Source organism: Notolepis coatsorum (assembly GCF_963971535.1).
Source record: "Notolepis coatsorum genome assembly, chromosome: 2".
Taxonomy (NCBI): domain Eukaryota; kingdom Metazoa; phylum Chordata; class Actinopteri; order Aulopiformes; family Paralepididae; genus Notolepis; species Notolepis coatsorum.
Window position 1 is genome coordinate 61,367,628 of NC_140166.1, and position 17,860 is coordinate 61,385,487.

Genomic DNA, 17,860 nt, shown 5'->3' on the forward strand with positions numbered 1-17,860 from the left:
CGTTTCCTGAAATTATTCCCACAGTCTAGGATCTGCGTTATACCATTCTGAATTACGTTTTTGTGCTCCATTCTTCCAGAGGGGTCTTTTGAAATGTAAAATAGACCCAAAATGCTGATACTAAATTCACTTTGTCCTAAATAATGCACGTTATATACCGTGGCGCTCGCTCGGTGCGATGTACACATTATGTGGTTATTTTAATTGTAACTGGGATTAAGATGTCTGATGAGATGCGCTGTTTGACGGATTTGAGAAATTGAATGAGCCGTTGACGTCACATTAATGAATGAGCATAAAGAGATAAAACTTCATTCAAAATAAAGAATATTCTAAACACGGGTCTCTCGTTCATTAATGTATAAACAATGAATTTATCCCATCTGGCACAGTGGCGCAGCGGTAGTGCTCAATCCTGGCAACCCGGCGACCGGTGTTCGAAACCCCGTGTTTCCAATATAATTTTTTGGAATATAATATTAATGATTATACGCCAAAGTAGCCTAGTTTTAAGTTAAAATATTATAAATCTACATGCATTGAGGATGTCATTCTTTATATAGCTCTCAACGTGCACCAAATTGAATTATTCCTACATCGCAAAAAGAAGGGAAAGACTAGGTTTCGAACCCCGGTCGTCTGCGTGAAAGTCAAAAGAAGAACCCGTTACACCACAGTGGAGATAAGTAAAAGATCGACCTTACATCAATCAATGGGTAAGAGAGCCGTATCGTTATTCTGTATAACAGTTTAACTAATTATTTTCGCTAGCAAGATCTCATTTGATTATTCAATCCAGCAGGCAAGTTTAAAGAAATATAATCTGATTGATTGAGGTAATGAGGGACTTAAAATTAGCCTATAGATAATGCATTTAACTTGTCGGCGAGGCGATTGAGCCGTACTGCAATATGTTAATAAAGTTTTAAATCAATTAATCAATCAATGCCGCTAGAGAATCAGGATCTCTGCTATCGATACGTGCTGGCTTTTCAACTGGAGCGGCCGCGCGCACTTATCCTGGGTCTCAAGTCTGGGTTTAGTTAACGAGACTGAATCCACCTTCGAGGAACAGGAAAATCCCGGCTTCAAACATCGGGTTAACTGAATCTGGATAATGACATCTTGATCGACTTAGTTGAACCAGGTACGGGGAACAGGGCCTCGAGATCCGGTACAAGAATCGCGTTCGTTGGTTGACTTTTTTTTATTACATTGGATGCCATTTTGTCACAGGAAAGATTAGCCTCTAGGATGGAACCCAGGTAGGTAATTTCATCTTTCCTTGTGATAATATTGTCACCTACTGTAACCGAGAAGCTGTCGGTCTTGCTGAGTTTGTTATTTGAACCGAAGAGAATGGACTCTGTTTTGCCCATGTGTAATGATAGTTTGTTGTCGGCGAGCCATATGCAGATTTTGCCTAGTTCCGAGCTGAGGGCTTTTTCAACATGTAACTTGTTCTTGTCAGAGACCAGCAGGGCTGAGTCGTCCGCAAACAGGAACAAGTTGCAGTCACAAGCTGACGACATGTCATTTGCATAAATTAGGAATAGTAGCGGTCCTAGTATGCTTCCTTGTGGAACACCACAGCTCACTGTGAGGGGGGGGGATAGGGTACCGTTTACTTCCACCATCTGTTCCCTCCCCTCCAGGTAGGATTGTATCCAGCTCACTGATAAACTATCAAAACCAATTGCTTTTAGCTTGTCAATCAGAATGGTGTGATTGACAGTGTCGAAGGCCTTTTGTAGGTCCAGCATGACCATGCCGCAGTATTTGCCCGCGTCCACCTCTTGTTTGATGTGGTCGTTCAAGTAGAGAAGGCATGTGTCAGTGGAGTGGGATGTTCTGAAGCCAGATTGGAATTCGTAGATTAGATTTTTTTCCGCGAGGTGCTTTTCGATCTGTTCGTATACTATTTTTTCCATGACTTTCGAGATGGATGTAAGGATAGAAACAGGGCGGTAGTTACCCGGGTCTAATTTGCTGCCCTTTTTGTGCAGGGGTGTTACTCTCGCAATTTTGAAGTCCTTGGGGACGTGTCCCTGTTTTATGGAGAGGTTTATTATGTGTGTGATGACTGGGGTGATGGCTGCTGCTGAGTCTCTGAGGAATTTGGAGGGGATGTTGTCATGTGAGCAGCTCCCAAAGCTAGAACTAAGTGAATGAAAACACTGCACTTTAATGTCACAGCCTGGATCTGCTCCAATGAGAAAGAATAGGAGCTTTATAGAATGTTTAGAATAGAGTCTGTTCTGAGGTTTTTATTTAGATGCTATACCTCGTAGACCGGCTATGTCTAACTCTCTCGCTCGCATATTCACTCACTCACTCACTCACTCACTCACTCGCTCGCTCACTCACTCACTCACTCACTCACTCTCTCGCTCGCATATTCACTCACTCACTCACCCACCCACCCACCCACTCACTCACTCACTCACTCACTCACTCACTCACTCACTCACTCACTCACTCACTCACTCACTCACTCACTCACTCACTCACTCACCCACCCACTCACTCACTCACTCACTCACTCACTCACTCACTCACTCACTCACTCACTCACTCACCCACCCACCCACCCACCCACCCACCCACTCACCCACTCACTCACTCACTCACTCACTCACTCACTCACTCACTCACTCACTCACTCACTCATTCACTCACTCACTCACTCACTCACTCACTCACTCACTCACTCACTCACTCACTCACTCACTCACTCACTCACTCACTCACTCACTCACTCACTCACTCACGCTCTGCCTCTAATGACTAAATGTAAATGTAAATGTGGGGAACAGTGTATTTCAAGTGTATTTCCTGTCAGTTATTGCATTAGCCAACATTGCAACAGGAAATTAATGTGCGTCTGTTTAGAATGTTTATGTTGTTTATGTTATGTACCTGAGCTTGGCATAAATGGCATAGCCATAGATTTAATTAGATGCGACGTGTCATAATATTTATTACAGGTTTAAAACAGTGACTGTCAGGTTTTGAACTGTGTGGGTATCAAACAAGAAGAAATGTACTGTCAGGTTTTAACCTGTGTGTGTATCAAACAAGAAGACATTTACTGTCAGGTTTTAAACTGTGTGGGTATCAAACAAGAAGACATTTACTGTCAGGTTTTAAACTGTGTGGGTATCAAACAAGAAGAAATGTACTGTCAGTTTTTTTTTTTATCCACTTTTTCTCCCATTTTCTATATTTTCTCCCATCCCAATTTCGTATCATCCAATTCAACCCTCCCCTGTCACGAACGCTGTTTCTTGCCTCCCACAAGCCGGCTGCAATGTGGACTAAGTCATACATAGCACAAGTCCCCTCCGGTACTTGAGGTAACAGCAGTCGCATCTTTTCACCTGCGTAGCTCGATCTCTCAGTGGCGAGGAGTAACGCGTGGGAGGCTCACGCTGCCCCCGACACTTCCTGATTCTACTGCGCAGGCGCACCAACCGACCTGTAGGAGTCGCTGTCCACAACGCCCGATCCCCACCCATCAGTTTCCCACCCCCTAATACGGCCAATGTGTATTAGTATGAACGACCAGCTAAACTGAAAGCAATGTGGAGCGCTGGGCTCGAACAGGCGAGCCCAGCGTCTCCGCATTCGTGGCGAGCGCCTTGCCCACTATGCCACGTAGCCGCCCCATGTACTGTCAGGTTTTAAACTGTGTGTGTATCAAACAAGAAGAAATTTACTGTCAGGTTTTAAACTGTGTGTGTATCAAACAAGAACAAATTTACTGTCAGGTTTTAAACTGTGTGTGTATCAAACAAGAAGAAATTTACTGTCAGGTTTTAAACTGTATGAGTATCAAACAGGAAGAAAGACTGTCAGGTTTTAAACTGGGTGGGTATCAAACAGGGAGAAAGACTGTCAGGTTTTAAACTGTGTGGATATCAAACAGGAAGAAAGACTGTCAGGTTTTAAACTGTGTGGGTATCAAACAAGAAGAAAGACTGTCAGGTTTTAAACTGTGTGGGTATCAAACAGGAGGAACGACTGTCAGGTTTTAAACTGTGTGGGTATCAAACAGGAAGAAAGACTGTCAGGTTTTAAACTGGGTGGGGTATCAAACAGGAAGAAAGACTGTCAGGTTTTAAACTGGGTGGGTATCAAACAAGAAAAAATTTACTGTCAGGTTTTAAACTGTGTGGGTATCAAACAGGGAGAAAGACTGTCAGGTTTTAAACTGTGTGGGTATCAAACAGGAAGAAAGACTGTCAGGTTTTAAACTGTGTGGGTATCAAACAGGGAGAAAGACTGTCAGGTTTTAAACTGTGTGGGTATCAAACAGGGAGAAAGACTGTCAGGTTTTAAACTGTGTGGGTATCAAACAGGAAGAAAGACTGTCAGGTTTTAAACTGTGTGGGTATCAAACAGGGAGAAAGACTGTCAGATTTTAAACTGTGTGGGTATCAAACAGGAAGAAAGACTGTCAGGTTTTAAACTGTGGGTATCAAACAGGAAGAAAGACTGTCAGGTTTTAAACTGTGGGTATCAAACAGGAAGAAAGACTGTCAGGTTTTAAACTGGGTGGGTATCAAACAAGAAGAAATGTACTGTCAGGTTTTAAACTGGGTGGGTATCAAACCGGAGGAAAGGCTGTCAGGTTTTAAACTGTGTGGGTATCAAACAGGAAGAAAGACTGTCAGGTTTTAAACTGTGTGGGTATCAAACAGGGAGAAAGACTGTCAGGTTTTAAACTGTGTGGGTATCAAACAGGGAGAAAGACTGTCAGGTTTTAAACTGTGTGGGTATCAAACAGGAAGAAAGACTGTCAGGTTTTAAACTGTGTGGGTATCAAACAGGGAGAAAGACTGTCAGATTTTAAACTGTGTGGGTATCAAACAGGAAGAAAGACTGTCAGGTTTTAAACTGTGTGGGTATCAAACAGGAAGAAAGACTGTCAGGTTTTAAACTGGGTGGGTATCAAACAAGAATACATTTACTGTCAGGTTTTAAACTGTGTGGGTATCAAACAGGAAGAAAGACTGTCAGGTTTTAAACTGGGTGGGTATCAAACAAGAAGAAATTTACTGTCAGGTTTTAAACTGTGTGGGTATCAAACAGGGAGAAAGACTGTCAGGTTTTAAACTGTGTGGGTATCAAACAGGAAGAAAGACTGTCAGGTTTTAAACTGTGTGGGTATCAAACAGGGAGAAAGACTGTCAGGTTTTAAACTGTGTGGGTATCAAACAGGGAGAAAGACTGTCGGGTTTAAACTGTGTGGGTATCAAACAGGAAGAAATACTGTCAGGTTTTAAACTGTGTGGGTATCAAACAGGGAGAAAGACTGTCAGATTTTAAACTGTGTGGGTATCAAACAGGAAGAAAGACTGTCAGGTTTTAAACTGTGGGTATCAAACAGGAAGAAAGACTGTCAGGTTTTAAACTGTGGGGGTATCAAACAGGGAGAAAGACTGTCAGGTTTTAAACTGTGTGGGTATCAAACAGGAAGAAAGACTGTCAGGTTTTAAACTGTGTGGGTATCAAACAGGAAGAAAGACTGTCAGGTTTTAAACTGTGTGGGTATCAAACAGGAAGAAAGACTGTCAGGTTTTAAACTGTGGGTATCAAACAGGAAGAAAGACTGTCAGGTTTTAAACTGGGTGGGTATCAAACAAGAAGAAATGTACTGTCAGGTTTTAAACTGGGTGGGTATCAAACCGGAGGAAAGACTGTCAGGTTTTAAACTGTGTGGGTATCAAACAGGAAGAAAGACTGTCAGGTTTTAAACTGGGTGGGTATCAAACAGGAGGAAATACTGTCAGGTTTTAAACTGGGTGGGTATCAAACAGGAAGAAAGACTGTCAGGTTTTAAACTGGGTGGGTATCAAACAGGAAGAAAGACTGTCAGGTTTTAAACTGTGTGTGTATCAAACAAGAAGAAATTTACTGTCAGGTTTTAAACTGTATGAGTATCAAACAGGAAGAAAGACTGTCAGGTTTTAAACTGGGTGGGTATCAAACAGGGAGAAAGACTGTCAGGTTTTAAACTGTGTGGGTATCAAACAAGAAGAAAGACTGTCAGATTTTAAACTGTGTGGGTATCAAACAAGAGGAAAGACTGTCAGGTTTTAAACTGTGTGGGTATCAAACAGGAAGAAAGACTGTCAGGTTTTAAACTGTGTGGGGTATCAAACAGGAAGAAAGACTGTCAGGTTTTAAACTGGGTGGGTATCAAACAAGAAGAAATTTACTGTCAGGTTTTAAACTGTGTGGGTATCAAACAGGAAGAAAGACTGTCAGGTTTTAAACTGGGTGGGTATCAAACAGGAGGAAATACTGTCAGGTTTTGAAATGTGTGGGAACGCCCTACCCATAGCCTGAAAAAATGTGAATCCCTACCCACCTTCAAAACCACTCTCAAAGAGCACCTACGGGAGGCTGCAATTCGAAACTGGCCCCCGTAAATGTCTGAACCACCCTCCCACCCACCCACCCCCTCCTAATGTACAATTCCCTCCCCCTCGTATGTATATATTTACTGTTAGGATCTCTGTTTAACAGTACTGCACATTTGCATATCTTGTATGTCACAAATGTAACAGTACTGCATATCTGTATGTCATGTATGTCATAAATGTCATGATTAGGTTAGATTAGAGATGATTAGATTAGATTTTTATATCTGTATATCTGTATATTGTGTATGTCGTAAATGTCATTATGAATTGAAAATGGGGGACCCTGATGTAAACAAGACGTAACAATTGTGGGTATTGCGCTGTACTGTACTGTACTGTACCCATTCTGCAATCTGTTAATTAAAGTTTTCGATCAATCAATCAATCAATCAAACCGGAAGAAAGACTGTCAGGTTTTAACTGGGTGGGGTATATACTATTGCTACCATGTACGTATGTATGTATATGTGTTTCATTACATGTACTGTTTATATATACATACATACCAATTATTTGCTTGTTCTATTCTCCATCCATCTATCATCCATAGCAACACTATAATATCACCGACATCCTGATGGGGGATCCCCCTTTGAACGGCCCATCTGAGGGTTCTCTCCTCCACGCCCCATTCTGTATTTCTGTGTGACAAATAATAAAGAAACTTGTTGTGTTTTTCCCCTATTGCTGTGTTTAGTGAGTCGATCCTTATCTTCATTGGAGGAAAGTCTTGGGGTGTTGCATTATGGATTTGATGGTGTTTTTTTTGTTTAGGATCTATTGTGATGTTTCTTCTTGACTCGTAAAGCCCAGGGGGGCCATTCCATGTGTATTTAATTTAATTTAATTTTGGAAGTACTTGTTCAAAGCAAACTCCCCCCATTAATTATAAAACGTCAAACAAACGTTCAATTCTGAGAACACTGGCCATTTATCTCCTAGGCAGAGTCAATGCTATATAAATTATCTATCTTTCACAGCTGTTATACTTAATCCAGACCATACCAATATATCTCCCAAATTAATCTTTTACGAAGCTAGATTTCAGTGTCACACATTTCTTTTGGGATAACAAAAGCCATAGAACAAACACATGTACAAATACAAAGATAATGGAGGACTATCCCTATCTAGTCCTATCTATCAAGACAATAGTCTAGATCAGTGGTTTTCAACCTTGACCCACACATTGATATAAACCAAGCTTTGGACCTCCCATTTGATTGTTTTATAGGAACACAATCTGATAAGATTTGTTGTGTTGTTGGATATGATTTAGTCCATATAATTCAGTGGAGAAAGCCAGACCTATGATCAGAATAGTCAAGAGCTAAGGATATATATGGCATGGACACACTCATGCTGAAAGAGATAAACCCCTCTTAGTGAAGTCACTGACCCATATGATCAATATGGGTTTCAATCAAGGGAGTTTTCCTAACCCATGGAAGCCTGCAGTTGTGGTCCCTTTATTTATCCTCCCAGGCAGCGTGTCGATGTGTCCTTGAGCAAGACACTTAACCCCTAAAGAACTTTATAAGTTATTTGTAGATAATGAACTAATCATGAACAAATCATTTATATAGATTCGTAAATTATTATTAAATCATTTATAACTATATTTGTATAACATTTACAAATGAGTTCTACATTATTTATAACTCATTATCAACATTGTTTGTACTTGATTTGTTCATTAAATAATGTTGTTTAATGTGTAGTAACACATTTGTAGATGCTTTGAAAAATGGATATGAAAAAACGACTATACTGACTATTCATGTTACCATTCATGTTATACGTGTACCTTTACTCCCCACTGTGTGTGTGTGTGTGTGTGTGTGTGTACCAGTGCGCTCCTCTGCATGTCCGATCCCCAAATCCTGTTCAGGGATACGCGGGCGACGTGCAGGTGTCATCACGACAGGAAGATGTCATCATTAACATGCTGGCACGCACTGATGAGTTCCTCCAGTGGTCAGGGCTGGAGGTGAAGCAAGCCAAGTGCGCCGTACTCCATGAGCGCTGCAGTGGAGGCAACCGCTGGTATAAGGCCAAGAACGACAAGCCCCCCTCCTTTCTTGTAATGGGCCAACCCATCAAGGTGTATTCCCGTAATGAGACCTACCCATACCTTGGCCACAGGTTTAACATCGCTGGAGAGTGGGGGGAGCAGGTTGAGGAGCTCACTACAGAGTTTCTCCATCGTCTACACCTGATTGACCTGTCATCCCTCCCCGTCATCATGAAGTTCCAGGCTGTGAGAGAGGTGGCTCTGGTCAAAATTCAACACCTTTTTGCCAATGTACACATCCCTCTCAAGGCACTGAGAGAAATGACAAACAAATCTGTTCAGCTGGTCAGAAAGTGGGTAGGCCTCAACACACACTCCACACAGGGCATGATATTTCTCCCATGTGGAGAGGGAGGGCTGGGAGTCCCCAATGTCGAGTGGACCTACATAGCCACCAAGCTAGCCCACCTGCTCCACATGCTTAACAATGATGATGTCACTGTCAGAGAAATGGCCAGACCAGAATAATTCCTCAGCTTCAGGAAGAAAGACTCTGGGAAATTGGACTCTCGGGCCAAGGGCTTCGGGGTCTGGTCTGACTGGCCAGATCTCAATGACCTCTGCAACCAGACTGGAGTTCAGCTGAAATGGACAAGACCCAACACACAGACTGAAGTCCCTGTCTCTGATGAACTTATCACAGACCCCTGTGTGGTTGTGAAGGCCAACATCACAACACCGCAGGAAGACACTGTCGAACTGCACAGAGACTCTGTAAGGAGGGTTCTGCTTAGCATGAAGCAGTCTGAGATCAGGCAGCACTGGTGTGGACTCAGATTACAGGGAAAGCTAGCTTGTTTGGAGTTTGCTGACCACTCAGTCTCACACTCAATGTTTAAGAATGCCGCTGTTGGTGAGGATGTTTTTTAATTTACCATCAAAGCAAGACTGCAGGTATTACCCACTAAATACAATCTGCCCACCTGGTATCCTCAAACTCACAGTCCATTCTGTTTAAACCATCAGGATTCACTAGAATCCATTGCACACATAACAAACGGATGTAATGCATACAAACACCTGTACATCGCTCGTCATGACCGTATTGTGGACATTGTGTCTGATGCGGTACGGAACATATCACCGTCTAGTGCAGCAATGTACAAACATGCCAGAGTGCAACCAGAGTGGGTTGGCCTTACCAATGATGTCTTTGCTAACATACCAAATACACCGGATGTTGGTTTTGTTGACACCAGCCACAGGGAGGTGCTGGTCATAGAAGTAGGCTGTACCTTTGATCTGTACATGGACCAGGCCTTCCGGGACAAGTATATCAAATACCAACCACTGCTCAGTGTGATGGCTGACCTTGGGTATAGGGGTAGATATAGTGTACTTGTGTTCGGAAGTCTTGGCCATGTATACAAATGCACCATGACCGGTCTGAGAATTGCTGCAATGTCTAAAAGAAAAGCCAAACAAATTGCCAAATATTGCTCTGTCTCAGCTATTATTGGCAGCTTAGCCGCATGGAGAAGGAGGTGCTATGTGTCCCTTAAGTGTTCAGTGCTGCTTGGCCCCGATACATTTGATTCCCTGTTTATGTAATATAATTTGTGGAACCAAATAAAGTATTAAAATGTGTGTGTGTGTGTGTGTGTGTGTGTGTGTGTGTGTGTGTGTGTGTGTGTGTGTGTGTGTGTGTGTGTGTGTCTCTCTTGTCAGAGACCAGCAGGGCTGAGTCGTCCGCAAACAGGAACAAGTTGCAGTCACAAGCTGACGACATGTCATTTGCATAAATTAGGAACAGTAGCGGTCCTAGTATGCTTCCTTGTGGAACACCACAGCTCACTGGGAGGGGGGGGATAGGGTACCGTTTACCTCCACCATCTGTTCTCTCCCCTCCAGGTAGGATTGTATCCAGCTCACTGATAGACTATCAAAACCAATTGCTTTTAGCTTGTCAATCAGAATGGTGTGATTGACAGTGTCTTCTGTAGGTCTCCCATCCCAATTTCGTATTTCCAATTATCCCCTCCCGTCTTGAACGTTGCTATATGCCCCCCACTGCTTTGAGAGTGGTTTTGAAGGTGGGTAGTGATTCACATGTATTTACAGCTGTGGGTAGGTGTGTGTGTGTGTAGTGTGTAGTGTGTATGTGTGTGTGTGTGTGTGTGTGTGTGTGTGGATATTGTGTGTTTGTGTTTTTATTCTAATGTTATTTATTTCGCTTATATTCTGTTTGTATTGCTAACCCTTTTTTACACAGGATTTTAGCCTGTACCTTCTGGCAGGGGGACTGCCAATGGAAATGGAAATTAGCCTTTTGGCTAAAATTGGGTGCATTTACGTTTTTAAAATGTTTATTAATGTACGCTGTCCCCCTTGAACAAATAAAGTAAACCTAAACCTAGACACGCAGACAGAGAGATTCCTTCCTTTATACTGTAGTTAGATTGCGTACCTTTTTCTATCGGTACAATTATCAATAGTCTCCTATAACACTGAATATGTCTACTTATCATTATAACACAATTATACAGCTATCATTCATATTTGGAAACAGCTGAAACTGAATGTCTTTCTTACTTCACATTGTGAACAGTCCCTCCTTCAAGGCAGATCTTAAGAGAGCGGGGAGACATCTTTGTATATAAAATGTTTTTTTGTTTTGCACAAATGTTTCTAATAAAAATTAAAGCTATTGCAATTATCATGCTAACACAATGGATATGGTGAGTCCATACTTTCCCAGACACTGGGGATATAATAAGGGCATCACTGCTTGGCTGTTATTACCATACTTTATGCCTTATTAATTCCCTCAGTCAAATGTTGCAACTGTGTCAACAGACTAATCATGGCTTATTATTATATCAAAATGTTGCCATTTCTGGGGTATTTTGTTCTTGAGATATGATCAGAATACTGAATCTGGAGTGAGGTTTGGCCTGGCCCTTTCTTTATCGTTTTATGCCTTTTATCAAAGCACCAGTTCATAATCCCACATCATAACTGCAACCACTTATCTCCGACGCCTGCTTTGATCACAGCCTAGTCAAATGTTATGGGACAGCCGTTGGGACAGCCGAAACCCGACTAATCTTTCGCCATCGACTAAAAACACACTTCTTCAATCAATATCTTTAATGAAGGAGAAAATAAATAAATAACCTTTGTACTGTCTTCTACTATCATGCACTTTTCCACTAAATAATCCCCCTATATTACTACCTACTATACTAATATGTCTCTACTACTATGCACTCAACACTGCAACACCCAGGTTTCAACACTGTTCGATGAACATTGTTACTCAGCTGAAAGAGTTGTAGCGTACACCCTTCCCGCTGACTTGTCGTACAGAATCTGTAAGTCGATTTGGATAAAAGCGTCAGTTAACCCTTGCACTGCCACACTACAGAAGGTTAACCCTTTACTATCACACTACCGACGGTTACCGGCTTTCCAATGATACCCCACGTGGGAATGAGCCAATCAGGGATCTACTGTAGGTGAAAAGTCACGAGCGCAAACAGGAAGAGAAATGTCCGCGGAATGCATTGGAGTCAATGAGGAAATGAGCCTTTTCCACCCCTCACTTTTTACCCAAATTGCTCCTAATCACTCATTTATGAACGGATTTTTATGAAATGTACTACACAAGACTTCAGGCTATGGACCCAGAGTGTTTTTTCAGCCATACCAATTTTTTTTGGACATACTACTTCTGGACTACTAACTACTACAGAAAAACTCCAGTCACCCGAACAACTGCCTCTTTGAACTGCTGCGGTCAGGCAAGCGATACCGGAGTCTCAAGGCGAGCACAGAAAGACTCAGAAGAAGCTTCTATCCCCAGGCCATCAGGCTGCTAAACGAACAATGAATGAACACTACACAACAACAACCACCAAACGCACATAGCACACACATCCACACGCACACACTCACTTTAAACAAACACACTGTAGCACCCACTCCACACACTTTATAGCACACACCCACTTTAAACAAACACACTGTAGCACCCACTCCCCACACTTTATATTTATTGATGAAGGATTGCACTACAACTCGTACACCTTACTGTAAATTGTACCTAAAATTGTACCTCATCCCATTTCTGCTTTGCACTAGATAGTACTGTACATTAGTACACTGCATAGTATTGTATATTATATGGTAACTCAGAACATTGTACATATGTCTATACCGAACACTGTGACCTCATTTTTCTTCTTCTAAATTACATGCTATATTATGTTATTTGATACTATCTTGTCTAGCACAGTCTCTGGAGCGTAACAGTAAGAAGCATTTTGTATGAAAGTATTCTGTACTTCTGTATGACAACTATTAAAGAACTTGAACTTGAACTTGAACTTGAAAACGTGAGTAACAAGTTTTTCTACAACTCAAGTTCAGACCTATGTCACTATTTCATTAGCACTAAAAGTGAATTTTCTTTATTGTATCTCCAGAATGTCATCTTTCAAAAGAGACCAGGCTCATGCATGTGGTATAAGTTTAAAATATAGTATTTTGGTTTGCAAAAAAAGTATGCAGTCCTCAAGTTCAAGTAAAGAAATTGCCACTTTTGGGGCGGCTGGATGGCGCAGCGGAGATTGCGAATCCCCGGTGTCAGCATTGCCTCCGGCTTGGGCCAGTCGTCATACTATCTCAATTGGCAGAGGTAGCGGGTGGAAGTCGATGGGTGGGGATTTGGACGTTGTGGACAGCGACTCCTACAGGTCGGTTGGGGGACACCTGCACAGCAGAGACAGGAAGTAGCGGGGGTAGCGTGAGCCTCCCATGCGTTACACCTCGCCACTGAGAGTCCGCGCTGTCTGGTGAAAAGATGCGACAGGCTGCCTCCTCGTGTACTGGAGGGGATACGTGATGCAAGGCTTCTATCCTCCCTATGACCGACCAGTGGGAGGCATAGTCGAGCAACGTTCAAGACAGGGGAGGGGAGAATTGGAAAATACGAAATTGGGATGGGAGAAAAATTGAAAATAAGGAGAAAAAGTGGATAAAAAAAAAAGAAATTGCCACTTTTGGGGGCACCAGTTAAGAGGTTAAATCAAGCATTCTATTGCAGATGAAACAATACAGGTTGTTATGGAGATTGATGATATTTATGCATTGTTTACCCAGGTAAGATGGCTGCATTTTTACCCCATCCATCAACAGCAATGTCTCCTCTATAGTTGTATCTCACTAGCTGTGTCTCAAGTCTGGGGTCGTAGCCTTTGAAGACGAGAAGCCCTGAATAGAGACACAGCTTATGGGTACAGCCAGGTGATGTTCATCTTGCACTGCGGCGACTTCGGGTTCCTGAGAAGTGCTTTATAAATGCAATGAATTATTATTATTATTGTTAGATTCCAAATCTCTATAAGAGGCCTTGCACAGAGTGCTCATCTTTCTTCCCGTAAGGCTGCCTGTAACCATTGGTAACCACTTTCAAAAGAACATGTTAAATAAAGTTTTCATTCATTCATTCATTTCAAGATACACTATACGACCGGGGTGCCCATGTACATGTCAAAATACTTCCCAAAGGTCAGTGAATACCACAACCACTACACCAGAGGAAGCTCAACAAATCATGTTAAACCCAGATTCGGCTCAAACAAGGGACTAAACACGTTTCGCAATTATGCCACAACAATGTGGAACGCCCTACCCAAAGCTGTAAAGGAATGTGAATCCCTGCCCACATTCAAAACCGCTCTTAAAGAGCACCTACGGGAGGCTGCAATTCTAAACTGGCCACCGTAAATGCCCAAAACCCCCACCACCTCCTAATAGACAGTCTCCTCCCCACCGCATGTATATATTCCCTCCCCGCCGTATGTATATTTCCCTCCCACCCACCCACCCCCTCCTAATGTACAGTCCCCTCCCCATCATATACTCTGTCAGGATCTAGGGGTAACAGTACTGTATATTTGAATACCGCTTATGTCACAAATGTATCAGTACTAAATACCTATATGTCCCTATGCCATAAATGTCATGTATGTTGTGTATGTCATAAATGTCTATATGAAATGAAAATGGGGGACCCTGATGGAAACAAGACAAACGTCTTTCTCAGGTCTGCATCCCCTTAACAATTGTATGTATTGAGCCGTACTGTATTGTACCCATTCTGCAATCTGTTAAATAAAGTTTTCATTCATTCATTCATTCATGTAAGTGCATATTCCCGGATCTTGACTGTAATTTTGAGAACATAATAGGGATGATGGAAAGATGACTCAATCCTCTCTCTCTCTCTCTCTCTCTCTCTCTCTCTCTCTCTCTCTCTCTCTCTCTCTCTCTCTCTCTCTCTCTCCCTCTCCCCTCTCCCCTCCATTGTAACTCTCAGTAGTTAAACTGTATGAAAGGGTTAACGGGGAAACAATGTAAAAACCTCTGTTTACAAACTCTCAAACACATCATTCATAGGAAATGGCTCCTATAAAATGTCCCAGAGTAACTAGGTTCCTGTTTTAATGAATGTAGTGTAGTTTTATTGTGTCTGTACATTTTGTACACATTTTATTAATAATGTACAAAAGTAGCGTGCCTGACAAAACTGACCTCACATCAGTTTTCCTGTCAGGGTTGGTGTGTAGAGGAAGAACACAAAACACAGAGGTAGCGCAAACCCCAACAATGTTTTCCTCATCTCCGAGATCTTGATAAATATAGTTATACACCCCCAAACTAAAAGATAGCCTGGTCGTGTGGGAGTTGAGGCATAATTAACTTATACAGATGAATAATACAGGCGCTGAGAGAGCTTTCAGACTTGCTCATAGTCAGGATATTCCTCTATGTAATAGATAGGCAGATTTCTGCCCATTTAAGACATATTAGGGCTGGTAGCGCGATTCCCGGAATCTCTATAAGAGGCCTTGCACAGAGTGCTCATCTGTCTTCCTGTAAGGCTGCCCTTACGGGGCAGTTTCAAAAGAACATGTTCTTTTGAAATGTAATGTTGTAATGTGCAGTGGTACAGTAGGCACACACTGAAAGCATACTATTACTATTCTACTGTGGCTTGTTTACAAGATCCAGTAATAAGACACCAAATTATTATGTTTTGTTGATATATTTATCATATATCAATGCATTGCAACCATTGTCTCTTCTATTTCCCTTGCTATGTTATAGAACCACACAAACAGTCAGTGCAAGGCCTCTATTGTTGAAAGACATGACAATTATGTAAGTGCATATTCCCGGATCTTGACTGTAATTTTGAGAACATAATAGGGATGATGATGGAAAGATGACTCAATCTCTCTTTCTCTCTCTCTCTCTCTCTCTCTCTCTCTCTCTCTCTCTCTCTCTCTCTCTCTCTCTGTGAGGGAGGGCCATAGGGACTCCTACTCTCTCTCTCTCTCTCTCTCTCTCTCTCTCTCTCTCTCTCTCTCTCTCTCTCTCTCTCTCTCTCTCTCTCTCTCTCTCTCTCTCTCTCTCTCTCTCTCTCTCAATTCAATTCAATTCAATTCAAATGGGCTTTATTGACATGGGAAACATACGTTTACATTGCCAAAGCCAAACAAGACAAAACAAAACAATCAAACAAAGAAATCAAAAGAAATCAGTACATTACAGACGGAATTTCTTGTACAGTCTTTATGGTGGTTGTATTCCGCTGGATGTCATGGTGGTTGTATTCCGCTGGATGTCCTTTTCTTGTCACAGCAGCTCACAAATCTTGCTGCTGTGTTTGCACATTCTTGTATTTCTCCCAGTAGGTATGGGAGTTTTGAGTTATTGTCCATGTTTTCAAAGTCTCTTTGGGTGTTTGCAATTTGTGGGAAGTATATGTCTCTGATGTCTTGGTATAGTGGGCAGGTTGAAGTATATGTCTCTGATGTCTTGGTATTGTGGGCAGGTTGTACCTAGTCGCTGATAACAAACTATCATTACACATGGGCAAAACAGAGTCCATTCTCTTCGGTTCAAGTGGCAAACTCAGCAAGACCGACGGCTTCTCAGTTACAGTGGGTGACAATATTGTCACCTTAAGGAAAAGATGAAATTACCTACCTGGGGTCCATCCTAGAGGCTAATCTCTCCTGTGACAAAATGGCATCCAATGTAATAAAAAAAGTCAACCAACGAACTCGATTCTTGTACCGGATCTCCTCTCTGGTAAACAAGAACACCCTGAAGACTCTGGCAGGAGCACTCATTCAGGGGTACTACGACTATGCTTGCACCTCATGGTACCAAAGCACCTCAAAGGCGCTAAAAACAAAATTACAAACATCTCAAAACAAACTGGTCAGACTACTGCTTCGACCTTACTCCTAGAACCCACCTCACCCCTGCCCACTTCGACAACCTAGGATGGCTTAGAGTAGACGACAGAGTACAACAACTTGCAATGGGCCTGGTCTACAAGATACACTACACGACCAAGGTACCCATGTACATGTCAAAATACTTCCCAAAGGTCAGTGAATACCACGATCACAACACCAGAGGGAGCTCCACAAATCATGTCAAACCCAGATTCGGCTCAAATAAGGGACTAAACACGTTTCGCAATTATGCCACATCAATGTGGAACGCCCTACCCAAAGCTGTAAAGGAATGTGGATCACTACCCACTTTCAAAACCTCTCTCAAGGGACACCTACGGAGACTGCAATTCAACACTGGCCCCTGTAAATATCCTAACCCAATCATTCCAACCCCCTCCAATGTACAGTCATTTACCTAGTATGGTTTTGTCAATAGTTCAATGTACAATTGTGTTTGTTTGTACAGTGTCTCCTCCCCCCCCCCTCAATGTACAGTGTTACTTGTTTATACAGTATGCCCCCCGCCCCCCCCCCCCCCCCCCAACCACCTCCAATGTAAATTACCCAGTATGGTTGTCAATATCCCAATGTACCCAACCCCCCCCACCCAACCTCCAATGTACAGTTTCTACGTCAAATGTATATACTCCCTTTTCTTGACTCCTTCTGTATCACAAACAGTACTGTATTTGCAAATCTGGTATGTCATAAATGTATAGATGTAGCAGTACTGACTATCTGTATGTCATGTATGTCATATATGTCTATATGAATTGAAAATGGGGGACCCTGATGAAACAAGACAAACGTCTTTCTCAGGTCTGCATCCCCTTAACAATTGTATGTATTGAGCCGTACTGTATTGTTGCAATCTGTTAAATAAAGTTTTCATTCATTCATTCATTCAAGGATCTTCTTAGTTTTGGGTCAGTCACAGTGCTCAGGTATTCTGCCACTGTGTACTCTCTGTTTAGGGCCAAATAGCATTTCAATTTGCTCTGGTTTTGGGTTGTTTCTTTCCAATGTGTCAGATAGTTTTCTTTTTGTTTTTTTATAATTTGGTTTAGTCCAGTGTGGTTTCTGTCTGGTGGCTCTGC